Source organism: Ochotona princeps, chromosome 3 (assembly GCF_030435755.1).
Source record: "Ochotona princeps isolate mOchPri1 chromosome 3, mOchPri1.hap1, whole genome shotgun sequence".
NCBI lineage: Eukaryota > Metazoa > Chordata > Mammalia > Lagomorpha > Ochotonidae > Ochotona > Ochotona princeps.
Window position 1 is genome coordinate 52,922,830 of NC_080834.1, and position 6,000 is coordinate 52,928,829.

A 6,000-nucleotide genomic window follows, 5' to 3' on the forward strand; every position below is an offset into this window, starting at 1 on the left:
TTTTAGTAATGGGTTGATCATTGATTTAGTCTTCTGTCATTTTACTGGGATTTTCTTCGCATTTGCCTTTGGTTTTGGTAGGGACTACTCCTTTTCTCTGTAAAGAGAACATCTTTAATTATCGTTTGTATGACAGGTTTGGAAGAGGCATATTCTTTTAACATTTCTTTACTGTGGCAGAATTTTCTTTTCCTTTTCTTTTCTTTTCTTTTTTCTTTTTTTTTTTTTTAAAGATTTATTATTATTGGAAAGCTGGATATACACAGAGGAGGAGAGACAGAGAGGAAGATCTTCCATCCGATGATTCACTCCCCAAGTGAGCCGCAACGGGCCGGTGCACGCCGATCCAGTAACGGGAACCAGAAACTTCCTCCAGGTCTCCCACGCGGGTGCAGGATCCCAAGGCTTTGGGCCTTCCTCAACTGCTTTCCCAGGCCACAAGCAAGGAGCTGGATGGGCAGTGGAGCTGCTGGGATTAGAACCGGCGCCCATATGGGATCCTGGGGTATTCAAGGCGAGGACTTTAGCCTCTAGGCCATGCCGCCGGGTCCCAATTTTATTTCATTTTCAAAGGCAAAGGAAAGCTGTGCTGGGTGGGTTATCCTGGGCCAACAATTTTTTGCTTTTAGAATCTGGAATATGTCGCTCCATTCTCTACTTGCCTGTAGAGTTTCCTGTGAGAGGTCTCCTGTGAGCTTAATTGCCATTCCTCTGAATGTCACTTGGTTTTTTCACGTGCACACTTAAGGATCTTTTCCTGATGTTTGATTGATGAGAGCTTCAATATTATGTGTCTTGAAGAAGATCACTTTTGGTCAAGCCTGTTGGCAGTTCTGCTCCTTTCCTGGATGTTGTTTCCCAATTCTTTCTCTATATTAGGGAAATTTTCCCTTATTATTTCATTAAATGCATTTGTAAACCCAGCTTCTCTTTCTGCACCATCTGGGATTCCCATAACTCTTATATTTGGCCTTTTAATAGTGTCTTTCAATTCTTGAATTCTTTTTTTGGCCTGAAACAGCTCTGCTTCCAGCTTTTTCTCTGTTTCCCCCTGGTGACAGGAAATATTTTCTAATTTTTAAATTTTTTATTCTGCCTCCTCGATTCCATTTTAGGGACTCTCCATTGTACTTTTAATTTGTTCCACTATAATCTTCATTTCTGATATATCAGCTTTCATTTCGCTCATTTCCAGTGTGATATATTCCTTGAATTTCTTAAATGCTTGCTTTCCGTGCTTCTCATTGTTGATAAGAAGTTATATAACAAGTGTTTTGAATTCTGTATCTCCCATTTTCTCGATGTCTTCCACAGTTAACTCCCTTGTTGGCAAAGGTTTTTGCTCCTTTGCAGGGGAGTCTTCATTAATATCCATTGTGCCTCTGTCTCTTCTTTTGCTCTTGGTCATTGTACTTCTGGTTAGCAGATTCTTCTCCTTGGGGCAGGTTTCTAAGCTCTGTTACCCACAGGTCTACAGTTCGATTTTACTTATTGCAGTTGGTGCACGGCTCTTTGTTTGCAGTCGCTTGTGCCACTCCCTCCAGCAAGCTCCAGGTCTGGGTTCTTATGTTAGATTTCCACCATGGTCTCTGTAGCCCCAGCTCTTGGCTCACCAGTCTCCACCTCCTGTGATACAATGCTGAAGCTGCACTGTTGTCTGCAAAACCTTTCTCCCACTTCTATTTGGTGCAGGTCCCAGGATTAGGGAGACAGTAGGTGTCCTATATAGCTAGGTTGTTGTTGGTGGTGTTCTTGCCAGAACCTCTTGCTGTTAGGTCTGAGAGCCACACAGACCTGTTTTGACCCGTACAATGCCATAGCTGGTATTATTTTCTTGTGGGACCAGTGAATGCACTGAGCTCAGTGAGTTCTTGCCAAGCTCACTGTTGTCCTCTGCAGTCTTAAATTCCTTGCCACAATGTAAGAAATGGTGCCTGATGTGCCACTGCTTGAGTTCTTGATCTGTTGGCTGTCAGATCTGAGGGTTATTCAAACACGTCTTGGGTGGAACCTGTAGGATGCCACGTTGTTGCATTTCCCTGAGCCAGAAATGAGCTCACTCCAAGCTCGATGCATGCAGAGTCCTGCCCCACAGCCCTTGCCTCCTGATACAAAACAGCACCTAATTTGGCTCTAGGATCCCGGATGGACTGTGAAATCCAACCTGTTCCTGTACTGCCCATCTAGGATCTGCTGCTCTGTCTCTGCTCCTCATCAAATCCAACGGACCAGCAGGATGGGCAGTTCTTTGTCTGGGTTCACCTCTGGAGCTCCCAGTAAATGTCTCTTCCCATCTTGCTGCTGGTGGAGTTCAGATTGCCATTTGTTGAATGCTGCTCGGGTATCAATCACTGCAACACCACACAGTTGTTTTCACTGCTTTCCTGTGTCTGTCAGTCTCCATTTACCCCTCTGCTGTTGTTCTGCCCTCCCCCATTTCCGGAATGTACCCTCTCTGCTTCACACTGGCTAATATTTCTCTGTTTCAACGTGTCCTTACCCTATTCTGCCATCTCAATTTTTTCCTAATAACATTCATTTTGCAAAAATAAGTTATTACCTTGATATTTGATGAATCTTGCAGAAGCAGATTGAGAATCCTCCCCATTTTAAAAAGTTTCCCTAACCAGAATCAATTTCTTGCCTACTCCATCCCTAACGGATGATCCTTAATGGATCAACCACAAAATAAATCTTATTTCTTTTAAAAATAGGCAAATTAAAAAAATACCATGAGCAGGTTCTGCCTTGTTGAAACAGTGGGTTAAATGGCTGCTTCAGATGCCTATAGCCCATTACTCAGGGCTGGTTGGTTTTTTTTTTTTTTTTTTTTTTTTGCCTGTCTTTTATTTATTTATTTATTTTATAATTCATTCACTAATTACATTGTAGGTTTAAGTCCAAGTAACTTGACTTGTGACCTAGCTCACTGCTGATGTGCCCACAGGGCTGTGGACAATGGTGTACATACTCAGGCTCCTACTGATCACATGGAGAACCCGGATGTAGCTACTGGCTCCTGGCATCAGACGGGCCCAGTCTTTGCTGTTATGGCCCTTTGTTATGCCCTGTTCTCTCTCCTCAACTTCACCCTCTCTCCCTCTCTCCTTCTTTCCTTCCTTCGTTCCTTCCTTTGTTCTTTCCTTCCTTTCCATCTCTGTCTGCCATTCAAAAAAAAAAAAAATTGCTAAAAAGTGCAAATTTTACTGCTCTTCTGATCACACACATATCCTCATAACTCAAATGGAGGGCATTCCCATGAAGAGATCACATAACACCACATAAACTGTAGCTTTCATTTCTCTCCCATTCCCATCGTGAACCTACATTAAAAAACCAAAACCATCAGAGAAAGTGACTCTCTAGTGTATGTGCTGCCAAATCAAGCACAAAAGAGACTCTCTAAAGAATTACAATATTTACTAAAGAAAAGCAGGGACACACAAGCCAAGATAAACTCTGGGCATATTCAAAGAGGGAGAGGCCAGTGTGAATTTCTAAAGACAAAAATGCGGATTATTATAGCAGATATTCTGGAACAGCAAACCTTGTCTACAGTGATTAACAACCCTGGTGATGTGAATGTTGTTGCACAGAAAGCTGCCGTAAACGCCCTGCTTGTGGCACTTTCTGTGTACAGTTACAGCCCTGAGAAGGGCTGTGATTCTGGAAGTCTCTTGTCATAGTTACTCTCAGGATCAGGAAATAATCCTTGCTTGACAACCTCCTGGCTTTATTTATTAACATGAATATTGTTGAATCCATTTTATTCCAAACAACCTTCACACCTTCTCATCCAATTTTAAAACTAAAGATTAAAAATTGATTCTGAAGGCACGTGTTGTCACCAGGTGTTATTTGCTAATTAACATAAGAGATAAATCACAAAATGTTAGAATTGTAGGTTTCCTTTCATACCAGTCTCACCTGTGCATTTTTTTTAACCTAACAAACATGTTGCAAAAAGCTGAGACAGCCTTCGGGAAGGTGAGGAGGTGGGAACTGACAGAAGTTCTATAATACATAACCTGTATAAAACGAATTCCCCAGATTGAGGTTTGTGTAATGCTGTAAATGTGAGTTTGAACATTAAGACGTGTCTGTGTTTCTATTAAAGGGAACTTTTGAGAAGGTAGAGTGACTTATGAAAGCAAGAAGAATCAGCTGCTAAATCTTAAGGGAAATTAATTTGCCTAAGAATCACAAGCACTGATACTACTTTGCTGCCTCATCTCCATCTTGGTAGTGCTAAAATTCAGTTACAGTTAACTATTTTTTTCCCTTCCTCGGGGTATGTGAAATGGCTGATACAACTGGACTCCTAATAGGCAGTGGTAGCTAATAAATAGGAAATGGTGGAAATTCCTCTTCAGTGCTTACTTTGGCCGCAGGAGGCAATCAACATGAAGCCACTGTGAAAGAACTGAGTTCAAACCACACATTCTCCAAAGTACTTCACAAGCTCAGCCCAGTTCTATGAGAAAACAATACCCCAAAGCAAACAATTACATTTCATTTATATTGAAATCAGCACACACACACAGTTCTTTCCTGGCAAGGCATGTAGCAGTACAATTGCTGAATGAGGAAGTTATTTTAAGGTTCCCATTTATAAAATTCTGTTATTTGTAATATGACACCACTTCTGTCTCTTACAAATGCTGCGGGGTGTAAGCGAGATCACACCAGACATGTCTAAGGTTTTATTTTTTATTTTTTTAAAGATTTATTTTATTTTTATTACAAAGTCAGATGTACTGAGAGGAGGAGAGATAGAGAGGAAGTGGAGCTGCCAGGATTAGAACCAGCGGCCATATGGGATCAAGGCGAGGACCTTAGCCACTAGGCCACGCTGCCGAGCCCATGTCTAAGGTTTTATTAATGAATCTTTATTAACCAAGCTTGGTGATCACAAGTTCATATGGCAATCCAACCAATCATAATCCAACCAAAAATAATCCAAAGAGGAACAAATGGTCATTATCCTGAAGTCCATCCATTAAGCTGAAGACCTATATCCCAGCTTCCCCAACAATATAAGTTATCTTAAGAGACATGCAACGAATAACCTGGACACACTTACAAAGCTGCAGACATTCACCTTCCCCTGGCTTCTCTGCCCACAGTCCACTACTACTAGACCTCACCTCTCCTGGAACTCCTGATGGCACACAAACCAGAAACAACATTATTATATCCATTGTCCATTCTCAGCAGTACACAGGGACCATGCTCAGGGGATTACCTGTCCTGGGTCAGCCAGGAATCGAGGTGTCAGAGTAATGGAAGAACCTGACCAGAAAGAGAGAGAGAGAGAGAGAGAGAGAGAGAGAGAGAGAGAGAGAGAGCGAGCCGGCATTACGGGCCTTTTAAAGGGGCTTATGAGGAGAATGGTTACACAACAATGCAATACCATCCCCTCTCAGTTGATAGGTGAGTCACAGGTGGGCAGGAGCGAATACCTAAGTGTGGTGGACTAAGGAGTTGATTAGTGCTCATTGGAATGGGCAGGAACAGGAACTGGGCTTGTAGCTAAAAACACCTAGACTAATTGAACTTACCTGCGTCCAATATCCTGGCTAAATTAAGACGTGGGGGTGTGGTTGAAGATCATTGGCTGCACTCCATAACACAAATAGCTAATTTCACTGTGCTTTCTCTGCAATTATGTCTATGAAATGTTTAAAGGCACCATATTCATGATATAATCATTCACATTAAGGTATAATTTGATGTTTCTTGTTGCTAATATATTTTCCAGAATTAGTTGTTAATATCAAGCATTTTATAGTAGAAATTAAGACAACCAGTGTTGAGATGCTTGTCTGAAATCACATTATTGCTAAATAGTGAAGGAGGTTTTAAGTTCAGCATGTTAAGCTTTACTTGGGACACCTCTAGTTGAACCAGAATGCTGGAGATTCAGTCCTGCCCCTACTGGCTAACTCGCTTTCTCCTAATTCATCCAAGTATTTGGAGCCTTGTCACCCATATTTGGAT